The sequence below is a fragment of the Neopsephotus bourkii genome, unplaced genomic scaffold, assembly GCF_033783945.1.
Source record: "Neopsephotus bourkii isolate Nb327-2 ecotype Australia unplaced genomic scaffold, CSIRO-AGI_Nbou_v1 NB_718, whole genome shotgun sequence".
Classification (NCBI taxonomy): Eukaryota; Metazoa; Chordata; class Aves; order Psittaciformes; family Psittacidae; genus Neopsephotus; species Neopsephotus bourkii.
In genome coordinates, this window is record NW_026901217.1 from 2,293,091 (window position 1) to 2,308,218 (window position 15,128).

General features: G+C 38.9%; 1 long non-coding RNA gene across 1 annotated transcript in view; it reads left to right on the forward strand.

Annotated features, from left to right (window-relative positions):
* Window positions 1-15,128, forward strand: part of LOC133212546 (uncharacterized) — a 72,790-nt gene that overhangs the window by 42,647 nt on the left and 15,015 nt on the right. The window contains exon 2 of the long non-coding RNA XR_009725518.1: window positions 6,599-6,722. This is a non-coding gene — a long non-coding RNA (uncharacterized LOC133212546). The remainder of the gene's footprint in view (window positions 1-6,598; window positions 6,723-15,128) is intronic.

The following is a 15,128-nucleotide window of genomic DNA, read 5'->3' on the forward strand; positions in this document are numbered from 1 at the left end:
TTCAGGTCACTGGGAAAAAGTGTAACTAGGAAATGTCAGCTTGGCTCCATGGTTGAAGGTAATTAGAAATCTATAGTTACAATAAAAAGTATACAAATAATTTTACAGTTGGGTACCAAACATTTATTACTGAAGGCAAGACTGCAAAGAGATCATGAATAGTCTGTCCAGATCTCCTAAAACAACATCTCATGCAGTTTGCACCCGGTTTCTTATTTTTCTGCTTTCATATATGTCTTATGCATTGGACACCAGACAGAAATACAGATTTGGCAGCTTTTGCTTTGCTAATGGGAAAGTTCCCTTTTAGGTCACTGCTAACCTGGGTGATGTCTGGCCAGCATGTGGTAACTGCCTCCTTAGAGCACTTACACTTCTATCTGAGATCTGTTTTCATTCTTTAAGCTTAGGTTTTCAATGAGCCAAGTTTCACAAGGAGTTAATGGTATAGAGGATCTTATTCTTTAAACTTGCCATGTACATGGGGTCCTTTGCTCCTGATGTCTGGCCAGACTGACAGAACAACAAACATATAGTTGTTTCTTGTTCTTTACATCGGGTATTTCCAGCCTCTCTTAAAAGTGCCTCATAACTAGTCTGATTGATAGATTTAGAGGCTTTACACTTTTTTTCTCTTGCAGTTCGAAAATTTCAGACATATTCTATTACAATTTTATAATTCTGCTGTTCTCAAGATTGTATATATACCATAATCTTTTCCTTGTTGGATTAATCTAAATTAAGCAATATTAGTGGTATAAAAGGAGAACCAGTATTTTAGCTGCATGTGTTGAAAGCATTTGGAAGTCACTACTGTTTTTGAGAAAAAATCTGGTTAGTCTTGCTCATTTTCAAATTGATTCACAGCCTTCAAATTGAAAAATTGAACTGGCCAAATTTTGCATTTGAAAAACCAATTCATGACTTTCATAATTTGCATTCCATTGATAACAGCAGATTTGATATGGAAGCTACCTGGTGTCCTTTACAGAGAAGGAGTGCCCCAGACACATTCTCTCTGGCACCACATTATTTGTTTGTGAATCTAGCATTTGTACAATAAACAGATGGTCACTTACTTCCAGTTACACACTGGATGCACCAAATGGAAGCAGTTATGTCTGCATTGCATCTTTGTTCAAGCGACATCTTAAATGCTTGGAAGCAATATAGTCCTGAAAACTTACAGAAATGAATAGTCTCTTAGTCTCTCCTTCCTTACTAGGAAGATTATATACTTCAGGTACAGGCAGTTGTCACATTGCTTTAGCCTTCCCAGGATCAAGTTATACTGATAACAGACAGCAAGGGACTCCTGTATAATACTGTTGTCAGTCATTGCTTCTCTGTTTTTGCCTTTATTTTAGTCACGCTGCCCTAGCTTGCTCTGAGAAGCAAAAGATCTTGCAGACATGATCTACCTTAGTTTCTGCTAACTTCAAATTACTATACCTGAGCAAGCTGATTCACCCAGATATCTATCCAAATGAGTCCTCTTAGCATATTTGGCTGGCAGCATTAATATTATTTTACAGCAAACTTAATCGACATTGTCTCTCTCAGCCATGCATTTCTACTCTGTAGTGTGGAGATTAGGGTAATTGCTTGCTTAACACAAAAATACCTGATTGCAAGACAGCCTGTGCATTTGCCAGCCAACTCAGATATTATTTCCTCAATTGTAGGCATCTGTTATTGAGCTCATCTCTGTACTACCTTGTTTAAATGAATTGCTCTATGTAAATGTATTTTGTCATTTTTTCTACCAGCTGTCATGCTCCTTACCCGACTCAAGGGCTGTGTCTCTTTACTGAGTTTTTCCACTTGCTTATACTGAAATAATTTAATGCATCATTTGAATCATTTCATCTAGTTCTCGTACTGCATATCTGACAGATATTACAGTCCTTGAAGTACCTCTCAGTAATCTTTTAGTAGCTTTGTTCCAAGGTGCCTATTTTGCTTTGACTGATTTTATTTTTTTTGGTGTTTATTTTATGGCTTGTTTGCCCTATTATAATAACTGAGGCACTGCATGCCCTGCAGTAATTCAGCTGGTCAAAATCAGGGTGAGTGTTCATACAGTATTGTGGTTACCAATGCAACTGCAGCATGGTTGGGATTTGCCTGAGAAATGCCTCACTGACTAGGTATTGGCAGATTGGCTCTACTGGACAGTAATAGAAAGAAGAGAGGATCCCAAGAAAAATAGTCACTAGAAGCACATTACATCACCATCAAAACAATCAGTTCATGTTGAAACCCTCCCCTAAGACTGAGAATGCTAACAGTGGGGCAGTACAGAAGGAACTTTATATCTCTGGCCTTAATGATTTATAAAGGTACTCCCTCTCCTCCAAAACATAAAAGTCTCTTACCACTGTCTGAAGTCCCCGCATCTGCCTTCCAAGACTTGGGTGGTGTGGTCAGAGCATTTGCCAGTGAAGACTGAGGCAAAGAAGTCATTAAGAACCTCAGCCTTCTCCAAATTCAGAGCAGCCAGTTCTCCTGATAGCTTCCAAAGAGGACCCACATTGTCCTTAGTCTGCTTTTATTCACAATGTACCTACAGAATCCCTTTCTGTTATCTTTCACATCCCTAGCAAAGTTTCATTCTAACTGGGCCTCAGCTTTCCTAACCTGATCCCTTGCTTAAATACCTTAATAGAAGCATTTTATTTCAACAGTACGCTGGAGGGAAGGAATGCCATCCAGAGGGACCTTGACACGCTTGTGAGGTGGGCTGAGGCCAACCTCATGAAGTTTAACCATGCCAAGTGCAAGGTTCTACAGCTGGGTCGGAGCAATCCCAGGCACAGCTACAGGTTGGGCAGAGAAGAGATTCAGAGCAGCCCTGCGGAGAAGGACTTGGGGGTGCTGGTTGATGAGAAAATGAACATGAGCCGGCTTCAGTGTGCGCTCACAGCCCAGAAAGCCAACCATATCCTGGGCTGCATCAAAAGGAGCGTGGCCAGCAGGTCGAAGGAGGTGATCCTGCCCCTCTACTCTGCTCTTGTGAGACCTCACTTGGAGTATTGTGTGCAGTTCTGGTGTCCTCAACATAAAAAGGGCATGGAGCTTTTGGAACAAGTTCAGAGGAGGGCCACGAGAATGATCAGGAGATTGAAGCACCTCCCGTATGAAGATAGGCTGAGAAAGTTGGAGCTGTTTAGCCTGGAGAAGAGAAGGCTGCGTGGAGACCTCATAGCAGCCTTCCAGTATCTGAAGGGGGCCTATAGGGATGCTGGGAAGGGATTCTTCATTAGGGACTGTAGTGACAGGACAAGGGGTAACGGGTTAAAACTTAAACAGGGGAAGTTTAGACTGGATATAAGGAAGAAGTTCTTTCCTGTGAGGGTGGTGAGGCACTGGAATGGTTTGCCCAGGTAAGCTGTGAATGCTTCGTCCCTGGCAGTGTTCAAGGCCAGGTTGGACGGAGACTTGGGTAACATGGTTTAGTGGGAGGTGTCCCTGCCCATGGCAGGGGGGTTGGATCTTAAGGTCCTTTCCAACCCTAACTATTCTGGGATTCTATGATTTTGTTAACAGACTTGGCCATAAAAAAATGTAGTCCAGAATCTAATCCAAGTTAAATAAAATCTCTGATACCTGCCTAAGTTTGCAGACAACTTTCTTAATATTTGTGAGAAAAACTTATTTATATATCTATTTACTGTTTTAAATGACAAGCAAATTCTATCCCAGCAGTAGAACAGAAATAGGAAAGGAAAGGTAAAGGAAAGGAAACCCAAAATACTACTCCTATTAATTCCTAAAAGGCCACTCTCTTGGGAGAGGTTTCTCTGGTTATTGCTCCAAAAGTTTACCTTCACTTTGAGTGTGTGCATACTAAGGGCCATAAGGTGGTCAGGGAATGGAAGTGAACCATGTCACACAGCTGGAACCAGGGCCCTTCCCATGTCACAGGCAAAGCAAAGCTCCCATGGACAAAATTTCAGGTTGGTTTTCTACCTGCCATATTTGAAGTGCAATATGGGCCATATACTGTGAAGGGAATAGCTGTCTAGGTGAAGGACAGGCAGACAGGATCATGTTAACACTAAACTCATTTTCTTCCCAAGAGCTTCATTAAAGAGAACAGACAGTATTTCTTCAGGGCTTTAACAAATACTGAAATCCCCAAAATCCATTTTTGAGGGATGTAGCTGTTAACAACCTTACTTTATAGAGAGGCAAGACGAAGTCAGAAATTTTGACTAAACATTTGTTAGTGGTTTTCATTTTAGGTCCTTGGATTTTGAAAGGTTTATATTTCCTCCTGCTGTCTTCCTCCTTGCTTTAAAAGGTGCTGGGCTCCCATGACTACAGCTAAGAAAAACTGTGCCAATGCTCAGCATCACAGAAAATTAAACTCAAATGATTTCAGGTAGAAGGCCAAGTGTTAAAAGTTTCAGTGCAAGAAACTGGATTCTCAGCATCTTACCCAGGTCTTTGAGATTCGATTTCCTCTAGCTCAGCACTTCTGCACCAGAAATTCACAGTGCTGCCACCATGTATCTGTGTGAGTGCAAAATATCTTCAATAGAAAAGGCCAAAGGGCAAACAGCTGCTGCATAATACTGTGAAATTCAGTCTCCAAAGTGAAGAATGGTTATAGGGACATCTACAGTCTTTCAGAAGGACAAGAGCCTGCTTTGCTCATTCTCTGAGCTTATCAGGAATGGACCACTCCAAACTGAAAACCTGCAGCCATGGCTAGTGCTTTGATGAACACAGGGACAACGAACGGGCCCTGGAGCCAGGATCAGCATTATGGTAACATTATTATTTAGCTTCAGATGCCCAGACTGCAGGCAGAGCCTCTTCTCATCCTTATTGCAAAGACTTCATACACATGTTCTAAGCAACAGCTGTTGCGTTACTCTCTTGGAAATAAAATATATTACAGAAGTCTCACTTCCTTCCTCTCATGGCTGTTTTCACACGTTTTTACTCTATACTAAATCAGTTTTATGTCCTTCTTTTCTCTTTAAAAATTAGTTTTTTATTTCCTCAAATACTGAAGCCACTCTGCAAGGAGTACAGTGAAGAGAAAGCACAGACAGAATTTAGGAAGCTTGAGAGTTTTCCACATCAACATTTTTTTCCTGGCTGTGAGTGCTGGAGAACAATTAAGATTCTTACAATTAATAAAATTGGGTATCTGTGTAATCTCTGACTCTCTGTATGCAATGATTCATTAAAAATGGTGATTTATCTGGATTGTAGTACAAAGATGAAGTTACATACTTTACTTTTTTTAAGCAGTTAAAAATCATCCTTCAGTAAATACAGTATTCTACTTGACTGGGTTTTTACTTCCTAAGTCATCCAAACCTCACTGACATGGGACTACATAGCAGCAATTATTATCACAATTTCATCTTTGCTGATTTGGTAAATAAGGGCAGGAGTCTCTTTGTATTTTGTAAACGCCAGCAAGATTTTAAAAGCTTAACAGTGTCCTTGAGCAGCCTCTGTGTCAGACTAAATGATGCAGCACAACTTGAAGCTGAGGTCCCCACATTTGCTTCATTCCAGACCTGTTTTAAGTCATTTGTGCTGTCATGCTTACAGAAAGAACCAAAGACAGCTGCTTTGTTATTGGAGACCTGTGGTTGCATTGAGCAGTTTTCTACATCTGCAGATGGGTGGTCTGCAAGTCTTCTTGTTCCACCCTTGTTCTCAGGCTTTTCTCCTCCCTGCATTCTGTGTCTTGTCCACAGATCCCAGTAAAGTTGGGGAGAAGCCCAACTGTTCCAGCAGGGCCCAGTGATTTCATAAGTATTTCACTTGAGCAAAGTCCATCTCTGTGAAAATGGAGGATATAACATAAACCCCCTGGGTGCTGTTTCTCTCCCTCTTTCACTTGAGCAGTGCAGAAACCATTCAGATAAATGCAATTATTTGTAATGAAATTCCTGTGCCTGTGCTATTTACAGTAGAACTTTCAGTTCCAGTTGTAGTTTTCTGATTTAGATCTTTTAGCAGTTCTTGTGTCCTATGTAAGATCTGTCAGATCCCTGAACAAATACTACTCCATTTTATAGCAACTGAACTATAACTTTTCTCCTAGCAGGACAAAAATCGTGGTTTCAGAGGAAATGAGAAGAGGAAAACAAGCAAAAAGGAGATAATTCTGAGCTAAATGCAGATAATTAATGGAAGTTGCTAGGAGGGAAAGGAAAGGAGAAAGTAAAGAAATGAAGAAGTGAAACAAGAACATTCATCTAATTTAATGTAGGCATGTTTCACCCATGTTACACTAAAAAAGGAATGAGTTTGTTCTCAGCCCTGCAGGACTGATGCATTTGCTGATCAGCTCGCTGCAGGGAAGCAGGAGGGCTGTGGGGGGTCAGGGCTGTTGGCAGTATGTGATGGCATTCCACCTCCAACCTCTGCCTGCGCAGTGTGAAGAAACACTCCGAGGCTGAAATGTACCACCTGGGTGACAATTTACACCCTGACACACTGGTGGTCACAAAAAACTTTTACATCATTCTGAAAGTCATTCTTATTCCAGGAATAACAAAGTAAATAATTATCAGTGGTGTTCTGTGTGACAGCAGAAAGTAATATATTCTTTCAATATTTATAGGTAAAATGTGGCAAGGCTTTACAATACAGAGCACAGTGAAGTGTTACAACAGCCTGCAGATCAGAACAGAACAGGAAGGGATCTCCAAAATGCAGGACTGAAATATATTGCTTCACAGCCAGAGGTATAATTTAAGATGAGCAAAAGAAAATGCCAATTGCTACAGTCAGCTCTCTGCAATCACCCATTTCAGTAGACAATCTATCAGCTACCTTCTAGCAATCACCAACTATTGCAACGCCAGTAAAACCTGGAGTCACCACAGTTCTTACAAAGCCAGGGATTCTCTTTATTTCACATGCAGAAATCAACCTGACACAACAGCTTGTTATTAGAAATGTATTGAATGTGGATCTCTAGAACAGAGTCATAGCAAGACATTTTTAGTTCCAGGGCAGGTGGGGCTCCCACTTGTTTTTCCTCTTCTCTGATCCCTGAGGTGGTCTGTATTACAGCCTTCTGCCAGCATAGGAGTGTCAGGGAGCAATGTAGTGAGGTGCAAACTTTGATTAGAGCAAGTGTTGCTCTGCAGCAGAGATCATTTGTGTAGCCACAACCTATTCAGACAAAAATCTGCTTTTGTCAGCCAGGAATACAGTGTTAAAACAAACGGGTGATTTTTGGTTGAGGGTTTTTTTTGTTTGGTTTCTAGAAATGGCATCCTTATTTAGTATACTTTCAACATAAACTTGGATTTTTCTTAGTGTAGAAGCATCCTGCAAGAGTATGCGAAAGCAGCTCCTTTCTTTAGTGAGCATACCTTCTGTACAAGGCACCCTTTGCGTTATTCCGCACTGCCCAGAAGGCAGCAATTCCCACTGCCCAAAACTAATCACCAAGTTGAGGATCTCTCAGCTTGGAGAGCAGTCAAGCAACCAAGTCAGGCACCTCTCTGATGAGTGGGCCATTTTACCTGTAGCCATTTAAAGTACTTCTGTATTTCACGATCTGTTTAATCCAGTTGTTGTCACATTAGTGAGCATTATATATGCATTATAGTGCATTCTTGGAGAAGGAACACATCTGCATTGCCAAACACTAGATACCACAGTCCAGCACCATGTGGTAGTTCCCCTACCACATCCCAGAACAGGTGTCCAAAGCCATATTTTCAAGATCTCATTAGATCTCTTTATTGCCAGCTTCACAAATGACTGCATTTTTTTTTATATGGCACTAGAAATACTCATTTTCCTACTGTGTTTGTGATTTAACCTGCATACCTCTGGCTTCTAGACTGACAGATAAGTGGGATAAATACACTCAGTTTAACACTAATTCAGAATTAAACTCTTTCCATTCTATGGCTCTACCAGAGAACTTATAAATGTATTTTATAAAGAGAAGAGGACACACCTTTTCTGGAAGCTACAAAGTCATGTAGAATTTACATGTATGGGTGCATCAGATAACAAACTCATTCAGGATTACAAAAGTACATGAAGCATAATCAAACTATGCATAGTTTTAACAATGTATAAGGAATATACAAGCTAATAATCAACATGAGATTTGATTGTTCTTGTGCAAATTATCAATAGTTCCTTAATCCTTACCCTACTCAGAAATAAAGGAATTTTTGAAAGAGGAAAAGGTTGAATTGTTTTTCAAATTAGAAAGAAGGAGGTCCCAAACACTTTAAAAATAATCTGGAAAATGGAATACCGATTCCCTCTGCATGTCCTTCTGGTGGCACAGATGTAACTTTCTGGGTATAAGAGCAACATACTCAAGAAGGTAGAGAAGCTCTCATGACTCAAATTCATAGACTACACAGATTTCCTCTCTTCCATATTTAGTTCTGGTGGATTATAATTTGAAAAACATTTTTGTATCCTAAACAATGTAGTGGAATATGAGAAAGGTGAAAAGTATAATTAATAGCAAGTAGGATATGTAAAAATGCAACTTCCCTGTGCCAGAGAAGCAATGAGTTTCTACCTGGTCCCTTTTGGGCTAAGCTGTTTGATCAGCTTCCCTCAGTCTCTGTGGATGTCCTTATACTAGTCTAATTGAAGGACCCCTGTTCTCTTTTTATTTTTGCTCTATGAAAAATGCATTGGACATGTCTTATAATGAACTTTGATATGGTGAAATGATAATAATGTCCTAATTATATATAAAAATGTAATTACACTTGCTACTATTATAGAAAAACTCCCTTTATAATGAAGTGTTATGTTAGAAAAAAAGATTTCATTATAGGTGGATTCCTTTACTTGTTAATTTGGCCTGTGATTCATCGCTTTAATATTAAAAAAAATTCTAAGTTACTTTTGATGTTTCTCATTTATGGTTCATTTCTCTGCTCTGGCACCTTAAGATGCCAAAAATTACAAACTTATTTAAGATATACTTTAAAATGCACTAGTTCTTTAAAAGGATTATAATAAAAAAAGGAGTAAGAGTTCTTTTTCTGGTAAAAATATTTTATAATGGAACATGGAACCAGGTTAAATACCATGGCTGTATTCTCACTGACCAGTTGTCTTTGCTGTTAAAACTTTTTTCCTCGACATAATATGAAAGAATAGTAGTACTGAATACCTATAGTTGTTAATGAAAGGAAGAATAATATTAACAATAGACCATTCAGAAAATACAGGTCAATGAAAGACACATCCAGTCACTTCTGAAAGTCACAATAAAATGGCAGTCCTGAGTAAAATCTGAACAAAAATAGAAAAGAGAGAATGAACATTGTGTGATCTCAAGTCTAATATATCAAAACTGATATGACTTCAGAATAAGAATATTTTCCCTCCTGTACCATGAAAAAAGTACTTCAGGTGTTTTTATGAGCCAGCAAGTTTTCCTCTGCATTATAAGGTAGCAACTGATAATGCAGAGGAAAACTGATAACCCTTTTTAAAAGCCAGAGGGGAAGGTGACAGTAAAACAGTGGTTTTCTAATAATTGAGAAAGATAACAATGTTCTGAGCAGGAAAGAACATTTCCCAACTCGAAACGGAATGTTGTTATGATGTGATAGAATGTCTAACCAACTCTGCTGAACTACAGTCGCTGTAAAGAGACATCTCCTAAGATTTTTTTAAATCAAAAAAAAAAAAGGGTTTTTAATAAAGCATATGTCCCAGCTTATATCATTTTTCCAACTACAGATCTTCAGTTTCTTTTTGCATGGAAGACCCAGCCCCTGGTCTTTCATCATTTCCTCTTCTTATATTCAAGGTGGCCTCAGTAAAAGAGGCTCTGCCCCACTAGCCACCAGCAGTTGGAGCTCCAACCCTCGATGTAATAGAACCACCTTGTTACAGTGCATTATAGAAGTAAAGAAAACATGAGGAAAAGGTTCATGCATCCAAAAGCTGCTCTGTACTGGAGACCTAATGGAAGATACCATTCTTTCTTACAAGCCTTGCCTCATCTGTCTTTAGACCATCACAGTTGTAACATCACTGATGACAAAATTTATTTATCTATGGATAAAGTTAATGTATTCTGCATGATGCTTACGCTGCATCATACTCTCCACTCTTGCAACCTTGACAGATACTTGTGTGAAAATAGCTTTCTGCTGTCTTTATAGTTTACATCCCTAGATGCCTGTTAGCCTGCATATAAAGATGGAAAGTCTCTGAAGGTTCATCTCTTTGTGGGTTTAGTAGTTTATTGCATGTTTTCCTCATTTTGCACTCCTGCAAAGCTGCATAAGGCAAGCCTCTCAATCCTGTGACAGTTTTCACAAAGTACCAAGAGTTTTGGTCTATATAAGTCCTTGCTTCATTTTGCTTATCTGAATAAGGAGAGAAGTAATTACTATTTAAACAAGTTTTTTTTTTTTTTTTTTTTAAGTGAATTTGAACATAACTATTCTAAATGAAACTACATCTATCCATCTACATGGTTTTACCTCCATTGGTCAGGACATCTGGGTGTTATTTTCCTGGCCCACAACATAGGTAGTGTCTATTAAGGTTATATGTAATTACTTGTATCTTGTGGTGACAGAATAGGGTCTGACATTTTCTTCTTACTCTCTGTATAGCCTAGATCTGGCTAGTCCAAATAATTGAGACAAATTTTTAGTATTTGCCTTCCCAATATTAAGAAAGAAAAATATAAAAAAAAAAAAAAAATAAGAAAAAAAAGGGGGGGGAGGGAGAGGGGTGTGTGATGGGGACAGATCAGAAGTTTGGGGCACTCACTAAGCTAAAGTCAAAGCATTATACTTCACAAGTTTTTCAGCTGTTTCACCCTGCCAAAGCTGAGACTTCCCACCAAAAAAAGAGAAGGAAAAAGAAGGATACTGAAAAGCTTCAAAAAGATACATTCTTGCCTTAAGTGAAGTTAGTGTGAAAAAGGCATTTGTTAAAAGAATGTTCCTGGGGACAGGACCACTCTCGTGCTGCATGACATCACTATCTCACATTCCAAAAGATCATTCAAGGTAATGAGTCCACACCATTCTGTAACTGTTGCACTAATAGATGAGATTACATTTTCCTGGCTAAAAAATTGACATTTTAAAGATTACTTGCACATGCAAACTGAAATTTATTATATAGAAAAACATTCTGATAGATATTAAGCATGAGTGGCTGGTGTAGATTCAGATTTATGATATTGCACTTTTTTATAAGGTATAAAAAAGTTCCAATCATGATACTCTAACATCATGACTGGGGAGTATATTTAGCTCCTCTAGAGCATCCTTTCAAAACATTTTCCTAATGAATTCTTACAGCTGCCCCATGTAACACAGTGATTTATTTCTTCACAGTCAGCAAATCAGAATTTTATCTTAGTGTGCATTTAAGCTTATATAGTTAACTCCAGGAAAATTACTTAAATGAGACCCTAAAACCTGGAAGCCTGAGAGAGAAAGGGACATATCCAAGGCCATAGAACAAGTCAGCTGTAGGACTGGGACATGGGCAACATCAACAGGGTGGATTGTTCTTCCAGCTGTCCTAATAGAACACCTGGCTCCCTTTCCAGTTAAAAACCCCCAAACCTATTAGTCAACCTACTGGCTAAATCAACAAAGCATTGCATGTCTAATGGCCTATGTTTTGAGGGTATTTTGTAGTTGGAGAGTCTAGATGTACAGTTAAATAAAAATGAGATCAGCTTGAGAGGTGGCACTGAATATATGCATTCCTAAGCTACTGCATTCTGTTGAACTATTCTCTCTTCAGAGTGGAAAAAAAACCCCATAAAAAATCACTGAGAATGTGAGGAAAGGCAGAATAGACTTTTAAAATAGAGCAACAGATGTGGTCTGCAATAGAGCAGCAAGTGTTGCTGGAGGAGTGGCAACCTCATGCACTACCACAATGTAAAATCCCCCTGAGATTTTTCTCCTTTGCTGAAGTAGCACCCACATGAGTAACTGCACATGAAAAAAAATTGGTTTTATAGAGGAAAACTAGTTACAAATTTAATCACAGAAAAAATCTGAATTAATAAAATGGCAGACTTGATTCTGTTCCCTTCCAGCACTATGAAGAGTTTGTTGGGATTCCTCTGAAGTTTTGACAGAGACTTTTGGAGTGTTATTTCTGATCATACCAAAGTTATTGGAAAATGAGGGACTTATTTTTCTGCTTAGCTAAAATTACAGTGAACGTTTTAAGAAATGCCTATCTCTTAATTAATAATAAATGCCTATTAATTATGTCCCTGATACTCTTGTCTATGCAATTTCTGATTCCAAACAGTTACGCAGTGGTGGAGGGAGTAATTTCTGCCAGATGTGCTTTTGCCCAGATCTTTGCATCATCTACCTTAACATACTTGCCTGGTAGCTGCACTGATGGGGTCCTGGCAGGCCCACTAAGAAAATGGCTCAATGGACATTTAAAACTATCTTACCAACTACTTCTAGAATTCAGAGATGCTAATGTTGACATACAAGGCAAGTATTTCTTCTGTTAGCAAAGCCTCACATAGCAGAGCAATCACAGTGATTTCTGACAGAAAGCACAGCTTTGAAGGCTTTAAGATCCTTGCAGCCTTTAAAATTTTCATTCTAAGCTAGCCAGTTGCAAGATATTTCAAAAGCTTTAGCTTCCCCTGATCAAAGGCACTCTTGAATAACACTATTATGTTCTCCTCCTTAAATCCTGTCTACTTGGCAGTGTTGGTGAAGAATTTGGCACTTTATTGCTTCTACTAGTGAAACATATTGAAACATGCAAACTTCATGCATATAACTCCTCAACAGTGTCATCTATTCTGTTGACATCTCAGAAGCTAACAAGATGTAGCAGTATTTTGAGAAAACAAGGTTGATGTTTATTTCACCATTTAATTTAGAAAGCAGAAAAGTGATCAGTGTTTAGTAATACCATTGTAGGTGAGACAAACGTAGTTGCCAATTTGTAGTCATACACTTTGCCAGTAGAATTCATTTGAAAACAAAATTGGGGACCAATTACACTCTCGAGCAATAACATCTGACCAGAAAAATGACCTACCATAAAAGAAGGTGTTGTGTAAGCAAAATAAAACAACAAAAGCTCATATTGCTTCTGCCTTGCCTACAAAGTGCAACAATTCTGTTTAGCTTCTAATTTCTTTCTAGGATTGGAATAAGTGGGATTTATTTTTATCCTGCTGACCTTTCTCAGTTAAAAACAAACAGTACTCAGGAAAAGACTACAGTTGCAGTTTTAAATTCCCGGGGTTTCTTTACAGAGTGATTTCATACACAACACTTTCAGATGGTCTAATAAGGACCTGCCGCTACTGAATGAACAGTATAGGTTGCTCAGATGTTCCACCACCACGAATGACAGAAAAAAGCCTAAGTTTTGTGGAGGTGTGGGGGCAACTTCAGTCAGCTCAGTACGGGAGCCTAGGTCATTTTGTGTCTTTTCTGATAAATCCAAACACTGTCAATGTATACAGATGATTAATATGTTAGAAGCCTGTAGCAGAAGCTCAGTAGTGCAGCAGAGAAAGGCATACACACTCATGGCTCTTTTAAATGAAGTGCTGGAAAGTCACTCGTAGCATGAAGGAAGCACTCTCATCATAACAATACTACAGAATTTGCTGTAATTTTAAGTTCCTCAGTGCAGATAATCACTTGCTTTACGAGCAGTGTACTAAATTCCATTTGGAATTATCAAGACTGTTCACAGAGTCAAGCCTCATCACCTTAAGTGCAGCAAAATTCCCTGTGAAGTTTGTAAAGATGTCTGCTAGCTGAGTGATAACTGACTACTGGGAAAACCATACAAACAAGAAACATCTATTACTTTATCATTCCAAAATAAATGAAAAATTATATATATAGGGAAGAAAAACATCTTAAATTAGAAAAAAAAGGGGGGGGGGGAATGCATAGGAAGGTTCTGTTAATTTTTCACCTTGAAAGAGAAGCAACAGCAACAATTATCAGGGTATATACCATCCATACAGGAGCTCCTGCGTTTCGTCATAATCATGAAGTGTTTAAGCAGGGCAAACTGCTGCTGTTGATAGTAAACCAGGAAGGCAAAAAAGTCTGCAGAGAAGCTTTGCTAACTTTTCAAAAGTTATTCATCATCACTGGGTTATTCAGTTCCAATTTTTTCAGTTGAAAAGTATTCGTTTGCGAATGCTGCTTTAACATCCATGATGAAGGCAGGAACTCTAGAGGGTCCCAAACACAGACTAATCACAAACCCAAGATCCTTTTCAGAAAGCATTAACTGAGACTTCCAGTTGTGAGTAATCTTTTGTGGATTTTCACAGAACTCTTTTTCTTGTTGAAAATAAAACTATCAATATGCCAGTAATAAACTGGAACGTCAATTATTTTTAGCCAGAGAAATGTCATAAAGGACATGCATTCTGCCTCAGGAGCTGCACAAACTGCAGACCGAGACACCACACAGCAACATGCAGCAAACAGCAATATTTAGCCAAACCACTGATTCTTCCACTTTCAAAAGTCTCTTGATTTTGTGAAGTGCAGACAACTTTTTATTCAGAATTATGGCAGATTGGGGAATATCTGCAAGACATTTCAGTGTCTTATTCTTCAAGTAGCTCATTAGGGTGATGAAAAGCCACATGATGAAGGAGCAGTGCAATGCTGGTAGAGCTAGGGGTTCCTGTTGTTGTGAATTATTAACAAGTCAATATTTAGTGGACTGTTCCTGCCTGCCTGCCTACAGCAGGTGGTACCCCACTGCCTTTCACTTGGAAAGCATCTGCTTGCTCTGAGCCTCCCCAGAGCTTGCTACAGTCATTTGTTCGATTTAAGACAGACACTGTCATTATTCCATGCAGCACTTCACAGAAATATTTCCTACTAAATGCTTGAACCATCTGAGCAGCACTAGGCAGGCTGCAGGCTTCATTAATAATGCATCCCAGCTTATCAATAGACTTAGACAACTGGTATTTAGAAGCTTCTTCAGAAGGAGTGGGGTTTTTTCACACCAGTTAGCTTCATTCTGTCAGTTCCTTGATGTAGACATTACATCCAACTGAGTTCTGAAAGGCAGAGGTGCTAAAATTGTATTTGAGCTGCTCCCTTGCTTTGGAGCACCATTTGATGGATATAAGTCTT